At 37.8% G+C, this 11,400-nt stretch overlaps 1 protein-coding gene across 1 annotated transcript in view; it reads right to left on the reverse strand.

Moving 5' to 3' along the window:
• Nucleotides 1-11,400, reverse strand: part of LOC102853926 (sodium/potassium-transporting ATPase subunit beta-1-interacting protein 3-like) — a 441,724-nt gene that overhangs the window by 225,913 nt on the left and 204,411 nt on the right. The window lies entirely within an intron of this gene.

The raw sequence follows: 11,400 nt of genomic DNA on the forward strand, positions 1-11,400 counted from the left end.
GACGGCACATAACAACAACAACATACCTCAGGTTGCTATGCATTACAGGTAACTCAACCAATAACATTCAATGACAGGTTTGGAAGCAGGAGTGGGATCCACTTCCTAATCAGCATGCCTCTGGAAGCTCTATGAACTTTGAGAAATGTTGATAGTTGTAGAGGTGCTTCAGGTCTTTTGTTCATAGGGTCACTATGAGTCATGCTCAACTTGAAGCCAATCAACAACAGCATATATATGTTAAGAAGCCCTGGTGTTATAACAAAAATTAAAACAAATAAAGAAAAATATTTATCTGCTAAGTAAACCCCAAATTAGACAAGTAGAATTCATCATTAGGAGGAGCTATTCCTTAAGAGAGGGACATCATGCTTGGGAAGGTAGACAGTCAGCAAAGAAAGGAAGACTCTCAACCAGATGGATTGACACATTGACTGCTGCAAGGGGTTCCAGTGTGTGAAAGGCGATGAGGACATTGCAGGATGGGACAGAGTTCAGATCTGTTGTTCATAAGGTCACTATTAGTCATATTTATTTAACTTGGTGGCACTTAACAACAGCTGCTCTGTGGAGACATACATATTGATTTAAATAGAATATATATTTTGGTCTAATAAGCCCTAACAGGAAATTTTGGCCTATCATGCAGGGTAACTATGAGTCAGAATTGACTCGATAGCACATAACATCTTTGCATTTTGAGACAGGAGAAGGGAAGTTTGAGTTGTAGTGCTGTTTTTGGTGTACCTATACTCTATTATCCATTGATCAGTTTGTTAAGCTCTAATGGCTTTGTGTTGCTATGATCTTAGAAATTGTATTTCATATACTAGTGTGGAAGACAGGCTTCAGTGGAGCTACCAGATCAAGAGAGAACAGAAGAAAAGGCCAGAGGATACACTTGCGAGGATGAGCAATGACACCCTGAGAGATCACAGACTGACACTTCAGCTTGGTTGTAATGAACATATCATCACTTAACACTGAATAAAACACATTCTCTTTGGTAAAGTGTAAGACAAGCAAAGATAAAGAAAACTTTCAATTAGATGGACTGACACAGTGGCTGAAGCAATAGACTCAAACAGACCAATGATCTTGAAGACAGAGCCTGGTAGCACTCTATTTTGTTAATGGGACATTTAGAATCAGACGGTCATATGATCTACTATGCTGGAGATGAAAAGGTAAGGAAAAAAAAACCCAAGTGGAGTTGTTTCCACAATTAAAAAGGCCAGGTCTAGATCCATCTTGAAATACAATATTGTAAGCACTAAAATTGTAAGGATATCCATATGAATACAAGGAAGACCTGTTAATACCACTATTATAAATCTATACACCAACAACAAGAGCCAAAGAGGAGGAAACAGATGACTTTTAACCAACTGTTGCAGTCAGAAATCGATTGGACATGTAACAAAAATGCATTCATAATAATGGGTGACTATAATGCAAAAGTTGGGAACCAGGAAGAAGGATGGTCAAAAAATAATGCCTTGGTGATAGAAATAAGGATGGGATAGAAATATATAATTCTGTACAATCAATGATTTATTCATAGCAAATACCTTTTATAAGAAACATAAATGTAGGCTATACACACGGATTTCATTTGATGGGATGCACAGGAATCAGATCGATTACAATTGTGGAAGGAATCTTTGGAGAAGTTCAAAATCTGCAGGGAAAACTACACTAGATGCAGATTGTGGAACAGGCCATCAACTATCTCAAGCATGTTCAAATTAAAGCTAACGGAAGTTAAATCATATCCACAGGAAAAAAAATTGATCTTGAGTCTATCTTCCCTGAATTTAAAAACCAACTCAGGAACAGGTTTGAGCCCTTAAACACTAATGAACAAAGACCAGAAGAGCTATGGGAAGATTTCAAGAATATCGTTCATGAAAATGCAAAATGTCATCACAAAGAAGGAAGAAGAATAGTCCAAAATATATGTCAGAAGAGATTCTGAATGTTGCACTAGATTTCCAAGAAGCCAAAGCAAAGGGGAGAAATCAAGAATTTAAGCAGCTGAATAGACGATTTCAAAGGGCAGCTTGGGAAGACAAGGCAAAGTATCATAAATGTACAAGAATCAGGAGTCAGAAAATCAAAAGGGCCAAACACACTCAGCATTCTTTAAGCTAAAGGAACTACAGAACAAATTGAAACCACGACTTGGAATGCTTAAGGATGCTATGGGCAGAATATTGAATGATTCAGGAAGCATTAAAAGAAGATGGAAGTAATATACAGAGTAATTGTACCAAAAAGAAGTGGCTAACACAGAAGAATTTTAAAAAATAATACATGCTCAAGATGCGATGCTGATGAAGGACGAAGTGCCAGCTGCTCTGGAGAATTTGGCAAAAAATAAAGTCCCAGGAATATACCAATTGACAGATGCTGCCCTACACCAAGTTGTGCCAAGAAATCTGGGGTACAACTACTTGGCCAACTGACTGGTAGAGATCCGTATTTATTTCCATTCCAAAAAAAAAAAAAGGTGACGCAACAGAGTGTGGAAACTATTGAACAATATCACTAATATCACACAACTAAAAACAAATCCATTGATAGAGAACTACCAGAAATACAAGCTGGGTTTAAGGCGGTCATGGCACTACAGACATTATTGCCAATGTCAGATAGATCTTGCAGAAAGCAAAGAGTACCAGAGGAATGTCTATCTGTATTTCATTGACTATGCAAAGGCATTTGACTGTGTGGATCACAATAAATTGTGGCCACCCTTGATGAAAATTGGAATCCCATAATACTTGATAATGCTTTTGTGAAACCTATACTTGGACCAGGAAGCAATCCTTAGAACAGAGCAGGGAAAAACTGCATGGTTCAAAATCAGGAAAGGAGTGTGTCAGGGATGCACCCTGTCCCCATACCTTTTCAATCTATGTGCAGAACAAATCATTCGGGAAGTAGAGCTTTATGAGGATGAATGTAGCATCAAGATTGGAGGAAGACTCATCAACAACCTACATTATGCAGATGGTACATCCATGCTTGCTGAAATTTAAGAAAACCTGAAGCTCTTGTTGCAGAAGATCAAGGACTATAGTCTTCAATATGGATTGATGCTCAACTCCAAGAAGACAAAGATTCTTATTACTGGACCAAAGGGTAGCACCATGATAGATGGAGAAGAGATTGAAGTTGTAAATAATTACAGCTTGCTTGGCTCCACAATCAACACTCTTAACACCAATAGTCAGTAAATCAGTTCAAATTGCATTGAGAAAATCTGCTGTCAAGAAGCTCCCCAGAGTGCTGGAAAGCAACATCAGTCTAGAGACAAAGGTGCGCCTCATCCAGGCCATAGTCTTCACAATTACTTGTTATGAGAGCTGAATAATGACTAAGAATGGTAGAAGAAAAATTTATATCTTTGAGTTGTGGTGCTGGAGAAGGGCATTGAACATACCACGACTGCCAAGAAAACAAATAGGTCTGTCTTGGAAAGGGAGAAACCAAGTTTCTCCTTGGAGGCTAGAATTTTGAAGCTCCAGCTCACATACTTTGGACATGTGGCCACAAGAGATCGGTCCTTGGAGAAGGGCATCATACTTGGAATGGTGGAGGAATAGCACAGGAGAGGAAGACCCTGGATCACGTGGACTGATACAATAACTAGAGTGATGGGGGTTGGTGTGTCAGAGTCAGTGAGACTGACTCAGGATAGGGCAGTATTCAGAGCTGCTGTAAATAGGGTTACTATCAGTTGCAGGTGACTCTATGGCACATAGCAACAACAAAAATGTATCCATGAGGCAGAACTGAATCAATGACTAATAGTTACAACAAAATAAAAAAATATAGGAAGAAGATATATACTTAGCTATATAACCCAAAAAGACAGAGAAAACAAGAGAGGAGGCAAAAGGAATATAATTTTGAAAGCTGAAAGCAAATGAACAAGTGTAAAAGATGTACATAAGGAACCGTGAGTGTAACCAAACTATGTCACATTTGCAGAGAAAGCATCAGTTATTGTTACAACGGTAGTGCAGTGGTTTTAAAATAAGGAAGACTGGGTAAAATCTATCTGAGAACATGTTCAACAGCTGATGTTCTGGGCTCTTCCCTAGTATTCTGCCCCCAGCCAGCATACAAAAGCCTCAGAATACCAGAGATAATAGTGACTAGAAAAAGAATATAGGGCCTTGAGATTTAAGAGACTGATTCAAGCCATGGTTTTTCCAATTACTTCCTAAGCAACAACTTGTAAAGTACTATACAATGTGGGGGAATCTAGAGAGCACTGTGCTAAGTGAACTAACTTAGTCTCATAAGCACAAATACTGCATATGACATACTATATATGTCATACTATATACTGTCTGACATAACAATGCAAATACTGCATTATTAGAAAAATAAAAAGATTACTAATAAGATGTGGATAAAAGTCCAAAAGAGGAATGAGAGGGGAGCAGGAAGACAGAGAATATGGAAGGGAGGAAATCAGTAGGATCGTAGAGTTTGGTGAGCAGAAGGGAGGGTGGTGGTGAAGGAATTAGCAAAGATCCAATGGGGACCCAAAAAGACATGGTAATAGGAGGCATAGATCAATGGTAATTAGTTTAATATAACACAATGTATAGAAGTGATCTTTTGAAGCACAATGTGAATGTAGGAAGTTATGAAATGCAACGTACACAAATGATCCATAATGTATATTCATTTTCATGCAAACTAATATAAAGTAAAAATAAAGTGGAATTTAAAAAAAAAAACCAAACCCAAAAGCTAAACAGAAAAAAAAATGTACTATGACTAAGGATTACAAAAGAGTCGTGGTGTTGGAGAAAAGTAATGAATATCCCATGAACTTCCAGAAAAACAAACGAGTATGACCTAGAGAAAGTGAAACAAGAGTGCTCCTGGGAAGCAAGGATGCTGAAACTGCGTCTTATATACTTTAGACGTTAGGAGAGGCCAGCATTTGGAAAAGGTTAGCATGCCTGGAAAGGTGGAGGGTCAGCAAAAGAGAAGACCCTCAATAAGATGGATTGACAAAGTGACTGCAACACTGAAACAATGAATGAATGGAAATCCAAAGTCTTGATAAATTTTCATTAATATTAATTAAATAAAACCCAACAACAACAACAAAATGACTGCAACAATGGGCTCAAGTGTGTTGGAGATGCTGAAGATGGCACAGGATAGGGCAAGGTTCAGAGCCATTGTCCAAAGGGTCACTATGAGTCATAGATAACTGCACACAAAACCACTATCACAAACACAGAGTCCTCTGAAGAGAGGAAGATGCTCTATCAGTCAGATTGTAACAATGGGTTTAAATTTATCAGAGATCACGAAGATGACCCAGGGTTTCACTCTGTTGTTCACAGGATTGTTGAAGAGTCTGAGTTGGCTCAAAGGCACCTAACAACAACAACAGTACACAATTGAGGTACATGTAATCATGTAGACAATACTGGGATTAATGATGAAATATATACATAGTGAAGGCAAAAGCACTCAGCCTCTTCCTGTTTTTCAAAATGCCAGCTCCTTCTTTCTAGAGATAAACAGTTCTAAAGGTTTTTAATTCTTCCTTTTTCATAACTTTAAAGGTTTTTAATCCTTCGATGCTGAAGACTGTGACAGTGATATGCCATTCGTGGTAATGGGTACCCATGGTGGACAGTGTTGGCTGAAGCTTCTCGACTAAATCAAGCCTGGAAGTAGGAGCGGCATCCACTTCCGAAATGGCTTGACTCCGGAACCTCTATGTACGAACAGTGCTCAGGCCGTTCGTTCATAGGGTCACTATGAGTAGTCTATGACTCAATGGCATCAAACAACAACTCCTAATCATGTTCATAAAACCAAGGATGAGGCAAATCTGAGGAAAATATCTCAAAAATAGAGGCCATACAACAACAACAATAACAAAAAGTAGAAAGAAGACAACTTGGAGAATATATTATGTAAAGAAGAGACAATGTCAAACAAACAAGCGATAAATTGCAAAACACAGAACCTGCCTTGGGCAGAAGCCTGTCAGGGAAGGAAAATGAAATACTTTCCCCTGATAGGAAGTGATAGAATAGTGGTAGAATAGTGCACCTATCATAAGTGGAAAACTTATGAGACCAAGAAAGGCAAAGCTACTCGTTGAGTTCCAGCTCTCACAAGCTTCACTGTATTAAAAAGCACAAACCAAAACCAGGATGTTATTAACATGGATCATTCAAATAAACAAAAAAGGAGTGCTTGCTATAGGAAACAGAAAAAAGAAACTCAGTAGAGCAATTAGATGGTAAAGTTTTGAGAAATCTCTTTGAATTTCTTATGCAGCAATTCTACTCAATTCTGACATGTGCCAACCCTTAAGTCAGAATGGACTCAATGTTAAAGGGTTCGTTTCTGTATTTTAAATTATGAGAGCCTGCTGCTGAATGTTAGGAACAAGATATCTTAGCTGTAAAGAGCCAAATATACATACTTTTGTACATATATAAAAATTCATTTGTAGACCTGTAAGAGTTCGAAACAGTAATAAGTAGAGCAATCAAGAAATCAAACAGCATATTATACTGAGCAATTCTATTGAAATAGTTCTCTTTCAAAAGGAACGATTTAGCTTTATTTCATAGGCCATCCCAGTTAACTAGCATGTTTGGGCCTTCTGTTCTAGCGTCTAATTTGCTGCATAGTGCCTGACATCTTAAAGCATTACAAGTACCTATACAAGTCCTAAATATTGATATCTTTTCACCTGATACAACAGAAAAGGAAGTCAGTGAGAAGTAGGAGAATTGTAAATGTGTGAATGATGGCCTTCATGAACCACTTACTACTTTTTTCCTATAAGACTAGAAGAACTAGATAGTGTGTGGAACATTTTGATAGAAGATTCTATAGAAGAATCCTGGTTAAAAGAGGGGATAATGCAGAAGAAAATGAAACATCTCTCATCAAATTCAAACTTTGCAGACCCCCAACACTATTGCCCCAAGATAATTTTAAAAGCTTAAGCTGAAAATAACCCCTGGAGTCTTCTTAAAATCAACAATAGCTCAAATGAACTTGTAAAAGCTTTCTATCTTGAGAATTATGCTTATTTAAGAGCTATGGATATTAAATAAAAGTGATAACAGCATAGACAGGAACAGATGATAGATTAGAAAGGAAAGTTAAGGGGTCGTGAGTTCATGTAAATGAAGCAGGACAGCTCAGTAAGAGAGCATGACATCATTACAGGACTCAAATAGTGCAACTAAAGCCACTGATTTTTGCATGTCAAAATAGTGGAACTGGTAAGCATTTTGCTCTGTATACTCAATGCAATGATAAAATAAGTCAGTAGAATGGTTTTGAGTTCAGTAGGTCTGAACTGGAGTCCAAAAATGTTCACTTCTGACAAGTTCCCTTTTAATGCTAAGGCTGTTGGCGTGGAGCTAACACTTAAGAACAATGTGCCTAGAACATTATCTCTGCCTCAAGGTAAGAGAACAAATAACTAGATGTTTAAGTTCAATTCATATACTTGGCAACTGTCAAAAATTTTTTTAATAGTTGCCTTTTATTTAATGTAAAAACAGTATGACCAGTGTGGGCTGAGAGTGTCTGACTTCCACTAATTCCACAAGAAGATAGATCCCCCAAACAATAACATCAACAGTACCAAACCCATTTTTATGAGTTTAGATATGCTCTTATGTCCTTGTACCTTCTGCTATCTAAACCAACTGTCCCTCCTGTTGCTCTGACTACTCTGTTAGATTTGTCACTTCATTGCAATGGCCACAGAAACTCATATGCAATACTCATAATTGTGGGGTTTATTAGGAAAGTAATAGGATCAGGAGGCAGTCATCATCAGAACAGAGCAAGGAAACAATGCATGGTTCAAAATCAGAAAAGGTGTAAGCCAAGAATGCAACCTGTCTCCATAGTTTTTCAATCTATATGCAGAATAGATCATCTGGGAGGCTGGGTGTTATGAGGAGGAATGTGGCATCAAGACTGGAAGAAGATTAATCAACAATCTGCATTACGCAGATGACACAACCTTGCTTCCTGAAACTGAGGAGGACCTGAAATATCTGCTGCAGGAAGTCAAGGACTACAGTCTTCAATACGGATTAAAGCTCAACATCAAGAAGACAAAGATTCTCACCTCTGGACCAATTGGCAGCACCATGATAGATGGAAAAGAGATTGAGATTGTGAACAATTTCAGTTTGCTAGGCTCCACAATCAACATTCTTGAAATCAGCAGTCAAGAAATCAAAAGACAGATTGGATTAGAAGTCTACTGTCAGAGACCTCTCCTGAGTGCTGAAGTGCAATGATGTCAGTCTAGAGACTAAGGTGCACCTGATACAGGCCATGGTCTTTGCAGTTACTTACTATGCATCAGTGAACTGGATAATGGATAAGGATGACAGAAGAATTTATTCTTTTGAGTTGTGGTGGTGGAGAAGAGTATTGGACATACCATGGACTGCCAAGAGAATAAACAAGTCTATTCTGTAGAGGGTTAAACCAAGTTGCTCTCTGGAGGCAAGGATTTTGAAGCTCCGTCTGACATACTTTGGGCCCATTGCCAGGAGAGACCGTTCCTTGGAGATGGATATCATTCTTGGAAAGTTGGAGGAACAACATAAGAGAGGAAGATTTTGGATAAGATGGATTGACACAGTGACTGAACTAATAGGGCCAAGTGTGTTGGAGACAGTGATATTGGCTCAGGATAGGACAGGATTTAGAGCTATTGTACATAGGGTCTCTATGAGTCACAGGTGACTCCAAGACACATAATAACAACAACAATTTGATGATGCAATTTACCTTATTTACATTATTAGCAAGCTATTCAGTCCCCCTCATTGGGCTACAAACACCTTTTACTTCCATAGCTTTATACAGTTATGTGGAAAAACTAAAGCCAATGACTAGAAAAGCCACATAGAATAATCTACTACAACATGTATTATAAACAAGTATAATTGTGAAAAATAAAATTAAAAAGCAAGAAGTTATTTTGATGATTACGTTCATAGCATCATTTCCCTTTTCAACGGATAGACCCTCCTAGCAAAATGCCCAAAGTATGTGAGTTGAAGCCTCATCATTCTTGTCTCCAAAGCTGCACCCTCTCCAAGACATATTTAAGACTAAGAAAGTATGCAGTTAGGGCCCACGGGGTGATGGGTAGGAGGTGGGGTGGGATTCTATTCCTTAGAGAAGGACTTGATGCTGGGAAGGGTGGAGGGTCAGTGAAGGAGAGGAAGACCCTGGATCAGGTGGATTGACATGGAGACAGCAGAAAGAGGAAGTGTGAAGATGAAGATGGCACAGGGTAGAATAGGTTTCAGATCTGTTGTTCACAGGATCACTATGAGTCATACTCAACTCCACGGCACCTAACAACAACAAATGCATGCAAAACCTTTGGAAAATGAAGATAGTAGAACTGACTCACTTTTGCCACTGGGAACAAACATTTGGCAATTCCATCTCAGACAAGAGTCTTACAACAAAAGTTTACAGAATACTCCTGGGCCTCCCCAAGAAAAAGACTGATAACCGTATTACAAAATGGACAAAAGACATGGAAAGAATTTTCTCAGAGGAAGATATTCGAATGGCAAACAGGCACATGAAGAAATGCTCCAAATCACTGGCAATAAGAGAGATGCAAATCAAAACCATAATGAGGTACCATCTCACTCCAGTAAGAGTGGCAAAGTTTAACAGGGCAGCAAGAAATAGATGGTGGAGAGGATGTAGTGAGAAAGGAACACTTACACATTGTTGGTGGGATTGTAAAATGGTGCAACCATTCTGGAAGGCAGTTTGGCACTTCCTCAAAAAAACTGAACGTAGAAATTCCATATGACCCAGCTACTCTGCTACTTGGAATATATCCTGAGAATATGAGAACTGAGGCATAAACTGATATTTGCACACCAATGTTCATAGCAGCTTTATTCACCATTGCAAGAACCTGGAAACAGCCCAAATGTACAAACACAAATTAATGGATTGAGAAATTATAGTACATTCACACAGTGGAATACTATGCAGCACTCAGCAGCAATAACTTTGTAAACTATTACCTAACTTGGGTAGGACTGGAGATCATTATGCTGAGTGAACTAACTCAGTTACATAAGGATAATTATTGTATAGAACGATTATTGTAGAATGAGTATAAGGATCCAGGAGGGGTGGGAGAGGCTGGAAGCAGAGGGATGTGGATGTGCAGAGGGAAGGAGGAAATAATCATTGGGTTGTACAATTTGATGGGTTGAGGGGTAAGGGAAATTGAAAGATTTTGTTCAAATTTGTATTTTAATTTTATAAATAAATTAGTATGGAAAAATACTGGACACTATTGACTAATAACTAATATGGGAAACAAATTAATATTAGAATAAATACAACCAGAATTTTCTTTAGAAGCAAAGATGGTAAGACTTTGGCTTGTTACTTTGGACATATCATAAGGAAAGACCAAACTTGAGAAAAGGATATTGCATTTGATAAAGAAGATTGGATGACAGTCAAGCAGATTGTTAAATGAGGCAGTCAAGTAGATTATTAAACCCTCAGTGAAAAGGACTGACATGATGACTACAGTAATGGATTCAAATATACCACCATTCTTTCACTCTAAGCTGGTTGCCATAAGCTAAAACTAACTCTGTAGCAACTAACAACAACAAAAGTAAACTTGCAATGATGAAATTGATAGGGTAGTATTAATAAGGGCAGGAAGATTCAAACATACTGTATAGTTATAAAACTAACATCAGTTATCGCCAGCCTGCAAAACTGGTTGCTTTGGACCTAGAATCCTACTTCTCTTCCTTTAGTCATGTAAAGTACTTTAAACTGCCTGTTTACCAGGAGGGTAAATGCATCTTTCCTGGATTAATATTTACCTCTTTGAAACTATTTTTCTCAATCATGTGTAAAATGTACCTTAAGATGTCTGTTTGTTAGTAGAGAAAAATGTATCATTCCTGGAGGAGCATTTACTTTTTAAACAGTATTTTCTTAGTCTTATGTAAACAATATTATAAATTGTTTGCTTACTAGTAACTGTATTTAAACTATTCTTTTTTAATGTAAACATTCTGTAATTTTGAACTAGATTAACATGGAATTTAATGGAGAGGAAGGAGGGGAGTAGAGGGGTGAAGATAGGTAGGGGAGAAACCACGAGGTTGCAAAGTTTGGTGGGCGGAGGAAGGGGGACATGAAGGTCCAATGGTGATTAATTGTATAAAATATAATGCATGAGAACAAGTGCATGAAACAAAATGTGAATGAAAAAGTGTGAAACAATATATATATAAACTTTATAAGCAAACTAATAATAATAATAATAATAAAGGCTATAGCATTACA

Source organism: Elephantulus edwardii, unplaced genomic scaffold (assembly GCF_000299155.1).
Source record: "Elephantulus edwardii isolate Elephantulus edwardi_28Jun2011 unplaced genomic scaffold, EleEdw1.0 scaffold00008, whole genome shotgun sequence".
Lineage (NCBI taxonomy): Eukaryota > Metazoa > Chordata > Mammalia > Macroscelidea > Macroscelididae > Elephantulus > Elephantulus edwardii.